This window comes from Eschrichtius robustus, chromosome 1 (assembly GCF_028021215.1).
Source record: "Eschrichtius robustus isolate mEscRob2 chromosome 1, mEscRob2.pri, whole genome shotgun sequence".
Taxonomy (NCBI): Eukaryota; Metazoa; Chordata; class Mammalia; order Artiodactyla; family Eschrichtiidae; genus Eschrichtius; species Eschrichtius robustus.
The window spans coordinates 144,527,173-144,545,181 of record NC_090824.1 but is presented as its reverse complement, the minus strand read 5'-3'; the positions used below and the strand labels follow the sequence as shown (position 1 = coordinate 144,545,181).

Here is an 18,009-nt window from a genome sequence, read left to right as displayed (position 1 = left end):
ATCCCCTCCATAGGCAGCTGATGCCAGCCAATCATGAACATGACACATCCTTGGGAAGCCGAGGCCAGCCCCTGCAACCCAATTATGATAGCCTAATCCACGACATCACAAAGGACATGTCCACATCTTCCCTTACCTTCCTGTGCGGGCCATCAGTGATCCACGCAGGTTTAAATTCAGCACTTGTTCCTGTCCCCACTCCACGATGACCCACTTGGCATCAACACTGTGCCGGGAGTTAAAGTAGAGTAGCAAACAAGGGCAGCAGCGAGGCCGAATCCTTCAGCCGCTTTCCTCCGATGCCCAACCGAGCTCACCCCTGCCCATTGCTCCAGCCTCACTAGGCACTCGAGAACCTCACCGTGAAAAACGCAAGAACAGGGAGGTCCACAGACCTGTCCTGAGATTCAAGGCACCAACCAGGGACGCTTGCTCATTTTGGCTTCCAGAATCAACCCCCAAAATGGCATGCACGAAGCGTGATCCTGGCCAAAACTCACCTCCCAACTGCAAGCTAACTGGGCGTAGACCAGCACACACTCCGACTCTTAAGAGCAGCAGGAGAGCCTGGCCCCTCGCATTCCCTCAACAGCCATTCAGCAGGGACCCTGGATTCACAGATAACACAGCTTATGTGCAGACACGGTCAACCCTCAGACAGGAGCCCCTCCAATACTGGAGTCCTTGGTGGTGTTTGCATGCATGTCGGCGGGAGAGGCTGGCCCTCATTCCGAACTGTCCTCTCCCCCTGAGAGAGGAAACGTGCTGAACCTCAGTTTCGATGAGGAGACGGTAGAGTGTTCTCACTCATTTGGTTCAGATTTTCCAAGAAATGCATGCAAGGGTGTCATCATCGATCCAAGCACATGCTGGGACGCTGCAGAACACAACGGGGTGTGCGCGGGTCTCTGTAGAGGAGCCATGAGCCTGGGCTACCTCAAAAGCCTGGAGAATCCACAGCCATCAGGCCACTCAGCAAGAGGAAAAATCAAACCACTCTTGCAGCCATTGGGCCCGTCTGAGGAAAACCTAATACCTAATGGCACATTTGGGGTGCTTGAATACCTACCATCCTGAGTTATCCACGACCATGCTCGGGGACATGGGCCCGCCTCACTTTTTTCAGTTCTCCTTAGCACGTCCAGTCATCAGAGCACACGAAGGTCTTCTTGTTTGTGCCGACGGCCAGCCTTTCCCAGCAACTGCCCCTGAGAAGTGGACAGAAATCACCGAGGCTTCATAAGTGGACCGGTGTCCTCAGAGGACATGATCCATAAAAACATTTACCTGGCCTTGAGCTCTGAAACTGCTTCCCAAGGACCTCTATCCCTTACCGAGAATTGACTGCATGTCTGATAGTACGACTGCAGGAAGTTAGGCACATACGTTGGCCGGTGTGTGAGAGGCTGTATGTGTGTGTTCACGCGTGTGGGCATGTGTGACTGTGACTGCGCATGCGGACGTGCTTGTGGGTTTCTCTGTGTGCCGCTGAATACGCGTCTTGGTCTCTGTGTGTCCCTATGGCCCTGTGAAGAGGAGTCCACCAATAAAAGAAATATTTTATACACAGCGCCCTGGTTAGACCCCCAACTGAAAGGAGAAAGACCCCTGTCAGCTTCAAGAGGCCGCAGGCACACTTTGACCCCCAGGGTCTGTTGAAATAGTCCATGGACTCCCGCTCTCCCACAGCCACGCCTTCTGACAAAAACACACAGCCTCGACGAGACCTGCCTCCGGGCCTTGGCTGTGACATCTACGTGCACCTCGAGACACTGTCAGCTACCAGTATATCTGATGGGCATTTGGGGTCACTCGCAGCACTTCCGGAAGCAAGGGAACTCCCATGGTCGGGCCGACACCGACCGGCAGCTGTCTACTGCCAAGATGCAGCCTGAAAACACTCAAGGGGCTAACGAACGTGGGCCCACGTGCCACTTCTCGCCAACTAGGCCTAATCACTTTCCATTGACACGTGGGAATGCCCACCACTGGAAGTGGCGGGAGTCAGCCGCCATGACCCATGTCGGATCCCCATGGCGGAGACTACTCCACATGCCCAGCCACGTCTCAGGCAGCTCCCATCTTGAATGTTCACGGCCCTGACCCCTAAGGAAACTCTCAAACCCTTGATGCCTCGTCCTACGTGCCCTCCTCCAGCCCACAGGGCGACACGACCCTACTGGAAACCACAAACATCTTCAGAACACGGGGACACTGAACACCAGGGAAGACAGACCACAAGCCTGTCTCCTTCCTTGATGCTGATCCCACCACATGCATCCTGGAAATTCTCCACTGCCACAGTGACACTACCGAGTAACTCACAGTGATCAAAGGCATGGTGCCCGAGGACCACAGACAGACTTGCAACGGAAGAACTCTGCCATGCGAGGGGACTTGGAAGCCTGAAAGGGAACAGTGGCTGGCCACGGCAGCACAGCAGGCATGGCAATGGGGCCCCCATCTCTGCCCCACCAATGGACTGCTCCAGATAATCCTCTGGCTGTTCGAAAGGCCTGCGTGCTACACTGGCCGGTCGCGTCATTCCCCCATGGGAGAAACACTTTCGCTTTACACATTGCCAAACAAGGGAACAAAGCGGCCAAAGGGGATGTCCGCATAACTCAACTACCTCCAAGGAGGCAGGCACAGACGCCTCACCATGTCGATCTTCCCTTCTTCCCGCAAGACACCATTTGGGTGTCATTCCTCGGGCAACGGGATCGCAACTCTACACAAGTTACCTACCTCAACTCACCCACTTGAACTGCCAAAGCCATCTGCTCAATAGGCAGCTTATGCCAGCCCATCACGAACAAGACACATTCTTGGGAAGCCGAGGCCAGCGACTGCAACTCAATGATGACATCCCATCCCACGACATCACACAGGACCTTTCCTCATGATAACTTACCTTTCTCTCCAGGCCAGGAGCCACCACCCAGGCTGAAATGCTTCACTCGATCCACACCCCACTCCACGAACATCCACATAGCGCCAACAGTGTGCCGACAACTTCAGCAGAGGAGCTGACAGGGGCAGCACTGAGGCCTAAACCATCAGCCCCCTTCCGCCATCGCCCAACTCCAGCCCACGCCCACCCACTGCTCCAGCCACACCGGGCAGTCAAGAACCTCACTGCGTGAAACACAACAACAGAGAGGGCCACAGGCCTGGCCTGAGGCTCCAGGCTCCCTCCAGGGAAGCTTGCTCATTTTGGTTTCCATAATCAACCTCGGAAGTGGCATGCACAAAGCGTGATCCTGTCCAAAAATCAACTCTCCAAGCAGCAAGCTTACTGGGTCTATACCAGAACACACTCCGACCCTGAAGACTAGCAGGAAAGCCTGCCCTCTTGCATTCCCTCAACGGCCTTTTAGCAGGGACCGGGGATTCATAGATGACCCAGCTTATGGGCAGACATGGTCGACCCTCAGACAGGAGCCCCTCCAATGCTGGAGCCCTTAGTGGTGTTTGCATGCCTGTCAGCAGGGGACGTTGGCCCTCACTCCTAACTGTCCCGTACTCCCGAGAGAGGAAACGTGCTGGACCTCAGTTTCGATGAGGAGACGGTAGAGCGTTCTCACTCATTTTGTTCAAATTTTCCATGGAATGCATACAAGGGTGTCATCATCGATCCAAGCACATGCTGGGACGCTGCAGAACACAAAAGGGAAGGCCGTGGGTCTCTGCACAGGAGCCATGACCTGGAAGTACTCCAAGTGCCTGGGGAATCCACAGTCCTCAGGCCACTCAGCAGGACCAACAATCAATCCACTCTTGCAACCATTGGGCCCATCTGTGGAAATCCTAATATCCAATGGCACATCTTAGTATGGGTGAATGCCTAGTCCTGAGATATCCACAGCCATGCTCGGCAAAGTGCACCCGCCCCACTTTTTCCAGTTCTCCTTAGCACATGCAGTCGTCAGACAATGCGAAGGATTTCTTCTCTGACAACAGCCAGCCTTACGCTGCAACAGCACCTGAGAAGTGGACAGAAATCACGCAGGTTTCTAAATTGCACCAGGGTCCTCAGAGAACATGATTTTTGTGAACACTTAACCTGGGCGTGAGCCTGGAACCTGCTTCCCAAGTACCACTATCCCTTACCGAAAACTGATTGTGTGTCTCACAGCACGACTGAAGGAAGTTACGCACGTACGTTGCTCGGTGTGTGAGAGGCTGTATGTGTGTATTCACACGTGTGGGCGTGTGTGACTGTGACTCTGCACGAGGATGCGTTTGTGGATTCCTGTGTGTGCCGCTAAATACGCGTCTTGGTCTCTGGGTGTCCCTGTGGCCCTCTGCAGACGCCTCTAACAGTAAACGTCATAGTTTATACACAGCACCCTGGTTGGACCCCAACTGAAAGGAGAAAGACCCCTGTCAGCTTCATGAGGCCGCATGCGAACTTTGACCCGAAGGCTGTCGAAATAGGCCACAGACTCCGGCTCTCCCACAGCCACGCCTTCTGACCAAAGCACAAAGACTGGACAAGACCTCCCTCCCGGCCGTTGGTGTCACCCCTATGTGGACCTGGAGATCCTGCCACCTACCAGCACATCTGATGTGCCCTTGGTGTCACTCCCAGTGCTCCCGGAAGCAAGGTAACCTCCCATGGGCGGGCTGACACCGACCTGCAGTTGCCGACTGGCACGATGCAGCCTGGCACTTCTCAAGGGCTTAATGGACTTCGGCCCAAGTGCCTCATCTCGCCAACTAGACCAAATCACTTTCCATGACCCCTTGGGAAGCCCTCAATGGGAAGTGTTGGGCTTTAGCAACCATGACACAGGTTGGAACCCCACAGCGGAAATTAGGCCACCTTCCCGGCCACGTAGAGGCAGGCTTCCAACTGGTAGGGTTTGCGGCCTTGACCACTGAGGAAACGCTCAAACGCTACAAAGCCTCGTCCTAAGTGCCCTCCTCCTGCCTGCAGGGCGACTCGACTCTACTTGAAGCCACAGACATCATGCGAACACGGAGACACTGAACAGCATTGAAGACACACCTCAAGCCTGTCTGCTTTGATGATGCCCACCCCACCCCATGCATCCTGGCAATTCTCCACTGCCACAGCGACACTACCGAGGAACTCACACTGATCAAAGGCACTGTCCCGGAAGACCACAGACAGACTTTCAACGGAAAACCTTTGCCACACGAGAGGACCTTGAAACTTGAAAGGGCACAGTGGCTGTCCACGAAGTGCGTCTGGTGTCGCAACAGTGCCCCCACCTCTGTGCCCCCAACGGACTGCTCCAGATAAAACTCTGGCTATTCGCAAGCCGAGTCATGCCCCCCCCGGGGGAAGCACTTTCGCTTTGCACATTCCCAAACAAGGGAACAAAGCGGCCAAAGGGGATGTTCGCATAACTAAACATCCTCCAAGGAGGCCAGCGTATACGCGTCACCATGTCAATCTTCTTTATGTCTCGCAAGACACGCTTTGAGTGTCTTTCCTCTGGCAATCGGATTCCAAATCTACACAGTTACCTACTTCACCTCATCCACCTGAACTGCCAAAGCCATCCCCTCCATAGGCAGCTGATGCCAGCCAATCATGAACATGACACATCCTTGGGAAGCCGAGGCCAGCCCCTGCAACCCAATTATGATAGCCTAATCCACGACATCACAAAGGACATGTCCACATCTTCCCTTACCTTCCTGTGCGGGCCATCAGTGATCCACGCAGGTTTAAATTCAGCACTTGTTCCTGTCCCCACTCCACGATGACCCACTTGGCATCAACACTGTGCCGGGAGTTAAAGTAGAGTAGCAAACAAGGGCAGCAGCGAGGCCGAATCCTTCAGCCGCTTTCCTCCGATGCCCAACCGAGCTCACCCCTGCCCATTGCTCCAGCCTCACTAGGCACTCGAGAACCTCACCGTGAAAAACGCAAGAACAGGGAGGTCCACAGACCTGTCCTGAGATTCAAGGCACCAACCAGGGACGCTTGCTCATTTTGGCTTCCAGAAACAACCCCCAAAATGGCATGCACGAAGCATGATCCTGGCCAAAACTCACCTCCCAACTGCAAGCTAACTGGGCCTAGACCAGCACACACTCCGACTCTTAAGAGCAGCAGGAGAGCCTGGCCCCTCGCATTCCCTCAACAGCCATTCAGCAGGGACCCGGGATTCACAGATAACACAGCTTATGTGCAGACACGGTCAACCCTCAGACAGGAGCCCCTCCAATACTGGAGTCCTTGGTGGTGTTTGCATGCATGTCGGCGGGAGAGGCTGGCCCTCATTCCGAACTGTCCTCTCCCCCTGAGAGAGGAAACGTGCTGAACCTCAGTTTCGATGAGGAGACGGTAGAGTGTTCTCACTCATTTGGTTCAGATTTTCCAAGAAATGCATGCAAGGGTGTCATCATCGATCCAAGCACATGCTGGGACGCTGCAGAACACAACGGGGTGTGCGCGGGTCTCTGTAGAGGAGCCATGAGCCTGGGCTACCTCAAAAGCCTGGAGAATCCACAGCCATCAGGCCACTCAGCAAGAGGAAAAATCAAACCACTCTTGCAGCCATTGGGCCCGTCTGAGGAAAACCTAATACCTAATGGCACATTTGGGGTGCTTGAATACCTACCATCCTGAGTTATCCACGACCATGCTCGGGGACATGGGCCCGCCTCACTTTTTTCAGTTCTCCTTAGCACGTCCAGTCATCAGAGCACACGAAGGTCTTCTTGTTTGTGCCGACGGCCAGCCTTTCCCAGCAACTGCCCCTGAGAAGTGGACAGAAATCACCGAGGCTTCATAAGTGGACCGGTGTCCTCAGAGGACATGATCCATAAAAACATTTACCTGGCCTTGAGCTCTGAAACTGCTTCCCAAGGACCTCTATCCCTTACCGAGAATTGACTGCATGTCTGATAGTATGACTGCAGGAAGTTAGGCACATACGTTGGCCGGTGTGTGAGAGGCTGTATGTGTGTGTTCACGCGTGTGGGCATGTGTGACTGTGACTGCGCATGCGGACGTGCTTGTGGGTTTCTCTGTGTGCCGCTGAATACGCGTCTTGGTCTCTGTGTGTCCCTATGGCCCTGTGAAGAGGAGTCCACCAATAAAAGAAATAGTTTATACACAGCATCCTGGTTAGACCCCCAACTGAAAGGAGAAAGACCCCTGTCAGCTTCAAGAGGCCGCAGGCACACTTTGACCCCCAGGGTCTGTTGAAATAGTCCATGGACTCCCGCTCTCCCACAGCCACGCCTTCTGACAAAAACACACAGTCTCGACGAGACCTGCCTCCGGGCCTTGGTTGTGACATCTACGTGCACCTCGAGACACTGTCAGCTACCAGTATATCTGATGGGCATTTGGGGTCACTCGCAGCACTTCCGGAAGCAAGGGAACTCCCATGGTCGGGCCGACACCGACCGGCAGCTGTCTACTGCCAAGATGCAGCCTGAAAACACTCAAGGGGCTAACGAACGTGGGCCCACGTGCCACTTCTCGCCAACTAGGCCTAATCACTTTCCATTGACCCGTGGGAATGCCCACCACTGGAAGTGGCGGGAGTCAGCCGCCATGACCCATGTCGGATCCCCATGGCGGAGACTACTCCACATGCCCAGCCACGTCTCAGGCAGCTCCCATCTTGAATGTTCACGGCCCTGACCCCTAAGGAAACTCTCAAACCCTTGATGCCTCGTCCTACGTGCCCTCCTCCAGCCCACAGGGCGACACGACCCTACTGGAAACCACAAACATCTTCAGAACACGGGGACACTGAACACCAGGTAAGACAGACCACAAGCCTGTCTCCTTCCTTGATGCTGATCCCACCACATGCATCCTGGAAATTCTCCACTGCCACAGTGACACTACCGAGTAACTCACAGTGATCAAAGGCATGGTCCCCGAGGACCACAGACAGACTTGCAACGGAAGAACTCTGCCATGCGAGGGGACTTGGAAGCCTGAAAGGGAAAAGTGGCTGGCCACGGCAGCACAGCAGGTATGGCAATGGGGCCCCCATCTCTGCCCCACCAATGGACTGCTCCAGATAAAACTCTGGCTGTTCGAAAGGCCTGCGTGCTACACTGGCCGGTCGCGTCATTCCCCCATGGGAGAAACACTTTCGCTTTACACATTGCCAAACAAGGGAACAAAGCGGCCAAAGGGGATGTCCGCATAACTCAACTACCTCCAAGGAGGCAGGCACAGACGCCTCACCATGTCGATCTTCCCTACTTCCCGCAAGACACCATTTGGGTGTCATTCCTCGGGCAACGGGATCGCAACTCTACACAAGTTACCTACCTCAACTCACCCACTTGAACTGCCAAAGCCATCTGCTCAATAGGCAGCTTATGCCAGCCCATCACGAACAAGACACATTCTTGGGAAGCCGAGGCCAGCGACTGCAACCCAATGATGACATCCCATCCCACGACATCACACAGGACCTTTCCTCATGATAACTTACCTTTCTCTCCAGGCCAGGAGCCACCACACAGGCTGAAATGCTTCACTCGATCCACACCCCACTCCACGAACATCCACTTAGCGCCAACAGTGTGCCGACAACTTCAGCAGAGGAGCTGAGAGGGGCAGCACTGAGGCCTAAACCATCAGCCCCCTTCCGCCATCGCCCAAATCCAGCCCACGCCCACCCACTGCTCCAGCCACACCGGGCAGTCAAGAACCTCACTGCGCGACACACAACAACAGAGAGGGCCACAGGCCTGGCCTGAGGCTCCAGGCTCCCTCCAGGGAAGCTTGCTCATTTTGGTTTCCATAATCAACCTCGGAAGTGGCATGCACAAAGCGTGATCCTGTCCAAAAATCAACTCTCCAAGCTGCAAGCTTACTGGGTCTATACCAGAACACACTCCGACCCTGAAGACTAGCAGGAAAGCCTGCCCTCTTGCATTCCCTCAACGGCCTTTTAGCAGGGACCGGGGATTCATAGATGACCCAGCTTATGGGCAGACATGGTCGACCCTCAGACAGGAGCCCCTCCAATGCTGGAGCCCTTAGTGGTGTTTGCATGCCTGTCAGCAGGGGACGTTGGCCCTCACTCCTAACTGTCCCGTACTCCCGAGAGAGGAAACGTGCTGGACCTCAGTTTCGATGAGGAGACGGTAGAGCGTTCTCACTCATTTTGTTCAAATTTTCCATGGAATGCATACAAGGGTGTCATCATCGATCCAAGCACATGCTGGGACGCTGCAGAACACAAAAGGGAAGGCCGTGGGTCTCTGCACAGGAGCCATGACCTGGAAGTACTCCAAGTGCCTGGGGAATCCACAGTCCTCAGGCCACTCAGCAGGACCAACAATCAATCCACTCTTGCAACCATTGGGCCCATTTGTGGAAATCCTAATATCCAATGGCACATCTTAGTATGGGTGAACGCCTAGTCCTGAGATATCCACAGCCATGCTCGGCAAAGTGCACCCGCCCCACTTTTTCCAGTTCTCCTTAGCACATGCAGTCGTCAGACAATGCAAAGGTTTTCTTCTCTGCCAACAGCCAGCCTTACGCTGCAACTGCACCTGAGAAGTGGACAGAAATCACGCAGGTTTCTAAATTGCACCAGGGTCCTCAGAGAACATGATTTTTGTGAACACTTAACCTGGGCGTGAGCCTGGAACCTGCTTCCCAAGTACCACTATCCCTTACCGAAAACTGATTGTGTGTCTCACAGCACGACTGAAGGAAGTTACGCACGTACGTTGCTCGGTGTGTGAGAGGCTGTATGTGTGTATTCACACGTGTGGGCGTGTGTGACTGTGACTCTGCACGAGGATGCGTTTGTGGATTCCTGTGTGTGCCGCTAAATACGCGTCTTGGTCTCTGGGTGTCCCTGTGGCCCTTTGCAGACGCCTCTAACAGTAAACGTCATAGTTTATACACAGCACCCTGGGTGGACCCCCAACTGAAAGGAGAAAGACCCCTGTCAGCTTCATGAGGCCGCATGCGAACTTTGACCCGAAGGCTGTCGAAATAGGCCACAGACTCCCACTCTCCCACAGCCACGCCTTCTGACCAAAGCACAAAGACTGGACGAGACCTCCCTCCCGGCCGTGGGTGTCACACCTATGTGGACCTGGAGATCCTGCCACCTACCAGCACATCTGATGTGCCCTTGGTGTCACTCCCAGTGCTCCCGGAAGCAAGGTAACCTCCCATGGGCGGGCTGACACCGACCTGCAGTTGCCGACTGGCACAATGCAGCCTGGCACTTCTCAAGGGCTTAATGGACTTCGGCCCAAGTGCCTCATCTCGCCAACTAGACCAAATCACTTTCCATGACCCCTTGGGAAGCCCTCAATGGGAAGTGTTGGGCTTTAGCAACCATGACACAGGTTGGAACCCCACAACGGAAATTAGGCCACCTTCCCGGCCACGTAGACGCAGGCTTCCAACTGGTAGGGTTTGCGGCCCTGACCACTGAGGAAACGCTCAAACGCTACACAGCCTCGTCCTAAGTGCCCTCCTCCTGCCTGCAGAGCGACTCGACTCTACTTGAAGCCACAGACATCATGCGAACACGGAGACACTGAACAGCAGGGAAGACACACCTCAAGACTGTCTGCTTTGACGATGCCCACACCACCCCATGCATCCTGGCAATTCTCCACTGCCACAGCGACACTACCGAGGAACTCACAGTGATCAAAGGCACTGTCCCGGAAGACCACAGACAGACTTTCAACGGAAAACCTTTGCCACACGAGAGGACCTTGAAACTTGAAAGGGCACAGTGGCTGTCCACGAAGTGCGTCTGGTGTCGCAACAGTGCCCCCACCTCTGTGCCCCCAACGGACTGCTCCAGATAAAACTCTGGCTATTCGCAAGCCGAGTCATGCCCCCCCCGGGGGAAGCACTTTCGCTTTGCACATTCCCAAACAAGGGAACAAAGCGGCCAAAGGGGATGTTCGCATAACTAAACATCCTCCAAGGAGGCCAGCGTATACGCGTCACCATGTCAATCTTCTTTATGTCTCGCAAGACACGCTTTGAGTGTCTTTCCTCTGGCAATCGGATTCCAAATCTACACAGTTACCTACTTCACCGCATCCACCTGAACTGCCAAAGCCATCCCCTCCATAGGCAGCTGATGCCAGCCAATCACGAACATGACACATCCTTGGGAAGCCGAGGCCAGCCCCTGCAACCCAATTATGATAGCCTAATCCACGACATCACAAAGGACATGTCCACATCTTCCCTTACCTTCCTGTGCGGGCCATCAGTGATCCACGCAGGTTTAAATTCAACACTTGTTCCTGTCCCCACTCCACGATGACCCACTTGGCATCAACACTGTGCCGGGAGTTAAAGTAGAGAGCAAACAAGGGCAGCAGCAAGGCCGAATCCTTCAGCCGCTTTCCTCCGATGCCCAACCGAGCTCACCCCTGCCCATTGCTCCAGCCTCACTAGGCACTCGAGAACCTCACCGTGAAAAACGCAAGAACAGGGAGGTCCACAGACCTGTCCTGAGATTCAAGGCACCAACCAGGGACGCTTGCTCATTTTGGCTTCCAGAATCAACCCCCAAAATGGCATGCACGAAGCGTGATCCTGGCCAAAACTCACCTCCCAACTGCAAGCTAACTGGGCGTAGACCAGCACACACTCCGACTCTTAAGAGCAGCAGGAGAGCCTGGCCCCTCGCATTCCCTCAACAGCCATTCAGCAGGGACCCGGGATTCACAGATAACACAGCTTATGTGCAGACACGGTCAACCCTCAGACAGGAGCCCCTCCAATACTGGAGTCCTTGGTGGTGTTTGCATGCATGTCGGCGGGAGAGGCTGGCCCTCATTCCGAACTGTCCTCTCCCCCTGAGAGAGGAAACGTGCTGAACCTCAGTTTCGATGAGGAGACGGTAGAGTGTTCTCACTCATTTGGTTCAGATTTTCCAAGAAATGCATGCAAGGGTGTCATCATCGTTCCAAGCACATGCTGGGACGCTGCAGAACACAACGGGGTGTGCGCGGGGCTCTGTACAGGAGCCATGAGCCTGGGCTACCTCAAAAGCCTGGAGAATCCACAGCCATCAGGCCACTCAGCAAGAGGAAAAATCAAACCACTCTTGCAGCCATTGGGCCCGTCTGAGGAAAACCTAATACCTAATGGCACATTTGGGGTGCTTGAATACCTACCATCCTGAGTTATCCACGACCATGCTCGGGGACATGGGCCCGCCTCACTTTTTTCAGTTCTCCTTAGCACGTCCAGTCATCAGAGCACACGAAGGTCTTCTTGTTTGTGCCGACGGCCAGCCTTTCCCAGCAAGTGCCCCTGAGAAGTGGACAGAAATCACCGAGGCTTCATAAGTGGACCGGTGTCCTCAGAGGACATGATCCATAAAAACATTTACCTGGCCTTGAGCTCTGAAACTGCTTCCCAAGGACCTCTATCCCTTACCGAGAATTGACTGCATGTCTGATAGTACGACTGCAGGAAGTTAGGCACATACGTTGGCCGGTGTGTGAGAGCCTGTATATGTGTGCTCACGCGTGTGGGCATGTGTGACTGTGACTGCGGATGCGGACGTGCTTGTGGGTTTCTCTGTGTGCTGCTGAGTACGCGTCTTGGTCTCTGTGTGTCCCTATGGCCCTGTGAAGAGGAGTCCAACAATAAAAGAAATAGTTTATACACAGCACCCTGGTTAGACCCCCAACTGAAAGGAGAAAGACCCCTGTCAGCTTCAAGAGGCCGCAGGCACACTTTGACCCCCAGGGTCTGTTGAAATAGTCCATGGACTCCCGCTCTCCCACAGCCACGCCTTCTGACAAAAACACACAGCCTCGACGAGACCTGCCTCCGGGCCTTGGCTGTGACATCTACGTGCACCTCGAGACTCTGTCAGCTACCAGTATATCTGATGGGCATTTGGGGTCACTCGCAGCACTTCCGGAAGCAAGGGAACTCCCATGGTCGGGCCGACACAGACCGGCAGCTGTCTACTGCCAAGATGCAGCCTGAAACCACTCAAGGGGCTAACGAACGTGGGCCCACGTGCCACTTCTCGCCAACAAGGCCTAATCACTTTACATTGATCCGTGGGAATGCCCACCACTGGAAGTGGCGGGAGTCAGCCACCATGACTCATATCGGATCCCCATGGCGGAGACTACTCCACATGCCCAGCCACGTCTCAGACAGCTCCCATCTTGAATGTTCACGGCCCTGACCCCTAAGGAAACTCTCAAACCCTTGAAAGCCTCGTCCTACGTGCCCTCCTCCAGCCCACAGGGCGACACGACCCTACTGGAAAACACAAACATCTTCAGAACACGGGGACACTGAACACCAGGGAAGACAGACCACAAGCCTGTCTCCTTCGTTGATGCTGATTCCACCCCATGCATACTGGCAATTCTCCACTGCCACAGCGACACTACCGAGGAACTCACAGTGATCAAAGGCACTGTCCCGGAAGACCACAGACAGACTTTCAACGGAAAACCTTTGCCACACGAGAGGACCTTGAAACTTGAAAGGGCACAGTGGCTGTCCACGAAGTGCGTCTGGTGTCGCAACAGTGCCCCCACCTCTGTGCCCCCAACGGACTGCTCCAGAAAAAACTCTGGCTATTCACAAGCCGAGTCATGCCCCCCCCCGGGGGAAGCACTTTCGCTTTGCACATTCCCAAACAAGGGAACAAAGCGGCCAAAGGGGATGTTCGCATAACTAAACATCCTCCAAGGAGGCCAGCGTATACGCGTCACCATGTCAATCTTCTTTATGTCTCGCAAGACACGCTTTGAGTGTCTTTCCTCTGGCAATCGGATTCCAAATCTACACAGTTACCTACTTCACCTCATCCAGCTGAACTGCCAAAGCCATCCCCTCCATAGGCAGCTGATGCCAGCCAATCACGAACATGACACATCCTTGGGAAGCCGAGGCCAGCCCCTGCAACCCAATTATGATAGCCTAATCCACGACATCACAAAGGACATGTCCACATCTTCCCTTACCTTCCTGTGCGGGCCATCAGTGATCCACGCAGGTTTAAATTCAACACTTGTTCCTGTCCCCACTCCACGATGACCCACTTGGCATCAACACTGTGCCGGGAGTTAAAGTAGAGAGCAAACAAGGGCAGCAGCAAGGCCGAATCCTTCAGCCGCTTTCCTCCGATGCCCAACCGAGCTCACCCCTGCCCATTGCTCCAGCCTCACTAGGCACTCGAGAACCTCACCGTGAAAAACGCAAGAACAGGGAGGTCCACAGAAATGTCCTGAGATTCAAGGCACCAACCAGGGACGCTTGCTCATTTTGGCTTCCAGAATCAACCCCCAAAATGGCATGCACGAAGCGTGATCCTGGCCAAAACTCACCTCCCAACTGCAAGCTAACTGGGCGTAGACCAGCACACACTCCGACTCTTAAGACCAGCAGGAGAGCCCGGCCCCTCGCATTCCCTCAACAGCCATTCAGCAGGGACCCGGGATTCACAGATAACACAGCTTATGTGCAGACACGGTCAACCCTCAGACAGGAGCCCCTCCAATACTGGAGTCCTTGGTGGTGTTTGCATGCATGTCGGCGGGAGAGGCTGGCACTCATTCCGAACTGTCCTCTCCCCCTGAGAGAGGAAACGTGCTGAACCCCAGTTTCGATGAGGAGACGGTAGAGTGTTCTCACTCATTTGGTTCAGATTTTCCAAGAAATGCATGCAAGGGTGTCATCATCGTTCCAAGCACATGCTGGGACGCTGCAGAACACAACGGGGTGTGCGCGGGTCTCTGTACAGGAGCCATGAGCCTGGGCTACCTCAAAAGCCTGGAGAATCCACAGCCATCAGGCCACTCAGCAAGAGGAAAAATCAAACCACTCTTGCAGCCATTGGGCCCGTCTGAGGAAAACCTAATACCTAATGGCACATTTGGGGTGCTTGAATACCTACCATCCTGAGTTATCCACGACCATGCTCGGGGACATGGGCCCGCCTCACTTTTTTCAGTTCTCCTTAGCACGTCCAGTCATCAGAGCACACGAAGGTCTTCTTGTTTGTGCCGACGGCCAGCCTTTCCCAGCAAGTGCCCCTGAGAAGTGGACAGAAATCACCGAGGCTTCATAAGTGGACCGGTGTCCTCAGAGGACATGATCCATAAAAACATTTACCTGGCCTTGAGCTCTGAAACTGCTTCCCAAGGACCTCTATCCCTTACCGAGAATTGACTGCATGTCTGATAGTACGACTGCAGGAAGTTAGGCACATACGTTGGCCGGTGTGTGAGAGCCTGTATATGTGTGCTCACGCGTGTGGGCATGTGTGACTGTGACTGCGGATGCGGACGTGCTTGTGGGTTTCTCTGTGTGCCGCTGAGTACGCATCTTGGTCTCTGTGTGTCCCTATGGCACTCTGAAGAGGAGTCCAACAATAAAAGAAATAGTTTATACACAGCACCCTGGTTAGACCCCCAACTGAAAGGAGAAAGACCCCTGTCAGCTTCAAGAGGCCGCAGGCACACTTTGACCCCCAGGGTCTGTTGAAATAGTCCATGGACTCCCGCTCTCCCACAGCCACGCCTTCTGACAAAAACACACAGCCTCGACGAGACCTGCCTCCGGGCCTTGGCTGTGACATCTACGTGCACCTCGAGACTCTGTCAGCTACCAGTATATCTGATGGGCATTTGGGGTCCCTCGCAGCACTTCCGGAAGCAAGGGAACTCCCATGGTCGGGCCGACACAGACCGGCAGCTGTCTACTGCCAAGATGCAGCCTGAAACCACTCAAGGGGCTAACGAACGTGGGCCCACGTGCCACTTCTCGCCAACAAGGCCTAATCACTTTACATTGACCCGTGGGAATGCCCACCACTGGAAGTGGCGGGAGTCAGCCACCATGACTCATGTCGGATCCCCATGGCGGAGACTACTCCACATGCCCAGCCACGTCTCAGACAGCTCCCATCTTGAATGTTCACGGCCCTGACCCCTAAGGAAACTCTCAAACCCTTGAAAGCCTCGTCCTACGTGCCCTCCTCCAGCCCACAGGGCGACACGACCCTACTGGAAAACACAAACATCTTCAGAACACGGGGACACTGAACACCAGGGAAGACAGACCACAAGCCTGTCTCCTTCGTTGATGCTGATTCCACCCCATGCATCCTGGCAATTCTCCACTGCCACAGCGACACTACCGAGGAACTCACAGTGATCAAAGGCACTGTCCCGGAAGACCACAGACAGACTTTCAACGGAAAACCTTTGCCACACGAGAGGACCTTGAAACTTGAAAGGGCACAGTGGCTGTCCACGAAGTGCTTCTGGTGTCGCAACAGTGCCCCCACCTCTGTGCCCCCAACGGACTGCTCCAGATAAAACTCTGGCTATTCGCAAGCCGAGTCATGCCCCCCCCGGGGGAAGCACTTTCGCTTTGCACATTCTCAAACAAGGGAACAAAGCGGCCAAAGGGGATGTTCGCATAACTAAACATCCTCCAAGGAGGCCAGCGTATACGCGTCACCATGTCAATCTTCTTTATGTCTCGCAAGACACGCTTTGAGTGTCTTTCCTCTGGCAATCGGATTCCAAATCTACACAGTTACCTACTTCACCTCATCCAGCTGAACTGCCAAAGCCATCCCCTCCATAGGCAGCTGATGCCAGCCAATCACGAACATGACACATCCTTGGGAAGCCGAGGCCAGCCCCTGCAACCCAATTATGATAGCCTAATCCACGACATCACAAAGGACATGTCCACATCTTCCCTTACCTTCCTGTGCGGGCCATCAGTGATCCACGCAGGTTTAAATTCAACACTTGTTCCTGTCCCCACTCCACGATGACCCACTTGGCATCAACACTGTGCCGGGAGTTAAAGTAGAGAAGTAAACAAGGGCAGCAGCGAGGCCCAATCCTTCAGCCGCTTTCCTCCGATGCCCAACCGAGCTCACCCCTGCCCATTGCTCCAGCCTCACTAGGCACTCGAGAACCTCACCGTGAAAAACGCAAGAGCAGGGAGGTCCACAGACCTGTCCTGAGATTCAAGGCACCAACCAGGGACGCTTGCTCATTTTGGCTTCCAGAATCAACCCCCAAAATGGCATGCACGAAGCGTGATCCTGGCCAAAACTCACCTCCCAACTGCAAGCTAACTGGGCGTAGACCAGCACACACTCCGACTCTTAAGACCAGCAGGAGAGCCTGGCCCCTCGCATTCCCTCAACATCCATTCAGCAGGGACCCGGGATTCACAGATAACACAGCTTATGTGCAGACACGGTCAACCCTCAGACAGGAGCCCCTCCAATACTGGAGTCCTTGGTGGTGTTTGCATGCATGTCGGCGGGAGAGGCTGGCCCTCATTCCGAACTGTCCTCTCCCCCTGAGAGAGGAAACGTGCTGAACCTCAGTTTCGATGAGGAGACGGTAGAGTGTTCTCACTCATTTGGTTCAGATTTTCCAAGAAATGCATGCAAGGGTGTCATCATCGTTCCAAGCACATGCTGGGACGCTGCAGAACACAACGGGGTGTGTGCGGGGCTCTGTACAGGAGCCATGAGCCTGGGCTACCTCAAAAGCCTGGAGAATCCACAGCCATCAGGCCACTCAGCAAGAGCAAAAATCAAACCACTCTTGCAGCCATTGGGCCCGTCTGAGGAAAACCTAATACCTAATGGCACATTTGGGGTGCTTGAATACCTACCATCCTGAGTTATCCACGACCATGCTCGGGGACATGGGCCCGCCTCACTTTTTTCAGTTCTCCTTAGCACGTCCAGTCATCAGAGCACACGAAGGTCTTCTTGTTTGTGCCGACGGCCAGCCTTTCCCAGCAAGTGCCCCTGAGAAGTGGACAGAAATCACCGAGGCTTCATAAGTGGACCGGTGTCCTCAGAGGACATGATCCATAAAAACATTTACCTGGCCTTGAGCTCTGAAACTGCTTCCCAAGGACCTCTATCCCTTACCGAGAATTGACTGCATGTCTGATAGTACGACTGCAGGAAGTTAGGCACATACGTTGGCCGGTGTGTGAGAGCCTGTATATGTGTGCTCACGCGTGTG

The 18,009-nt window shown here is 54.3% G+C and overlaps 7 non-coding genes across 7 annotated transcripts; all 7 read right to left on the bottom strand.

The window, feature by feature from the left end:
- Positions 1-767: 767 nt before the first annotated feature.
- Positions 768-860, bottom strand: LOC137749824 (small nucleolar RNA SNORD116). Its single transcript, XR_011070295.1, has one exon. It is a non-coding gene; the product is annotated as a small nucleolar RNA SNORD116 (small nucleolar RNA).
- Positions 861-3,547: 2,687 nt separating this feature from the next.
- LOC137776898 (small nucleolar RNA SNORD116) lies at positions 3,548-3,640 on the bottom strand. Its single transcript, XR_011076346.1, has one exon. It is a non-coding gene; the product is annotated as a small nucleolar RNA SNORD116 (small nucleolar RNA).
- A 2,660-nt stretch (positions 3,641-6,300) lies between these two features.
- Positions 6,301-6,393, bottom strand: LOC137749814 (small nucleolar RNA SNORD116). The gene has a single exon (XR_011070293.1). It is a non-coding gene; the product is annotated as a small nucleolar RNA SNORD116 (small nucleolar RNA).
- Positions 6,394-9,080: 2,687 nt separating this feature from the next.
- Positions 9,081-9,173, bottom strand: LOC137776896 (small nucleolar RNA SNORD116). The gene has a single exon (XR_011076344.1). It is a non-coding gene; the product is annotated as a small nucleolar RNA SNORD116 (small nucleolar RNA).
- A 2,660-nt stretch (positions 9,174-11,833) lies between these two features.
- LOC137751184 (small nucleolar RNA SNORD116) lies at positions 11,834-11,926 on the bottom strand. The gene has a single exon (XR_011070712.1). It is a non-coding gene; the product is annotated as a small nucleolar RNA SNORD116 (small nucleolar RNA).
- Positions 11,927-14,589: 2,663 nt separating this feature from the next.
- Positions 14,590-14,682, bottom strand: LOC137751479 (small nucleolar RNA SNORD116). The gene has a single exon (XR_011070815.1). It is a non-coding gene; the product is annotated as a small nucleolar RNA SNORD116 (small nucleolar RNA).
- Positions 14,683-17,345: 2,663 nt separating this feature from the next.
- Positions 17,346-17,438, bottom strand: LOC137751178 (small nucleolar RNA SNORD116). The gene has a single exon (XR_011070711.1). It is a non-coding gene; the product is annotated as a small nucleolar RNA SNORD116 (small nucleolar RNA).
- Positions 17,439-18,009: the final 571 nt, after the last annotated feature.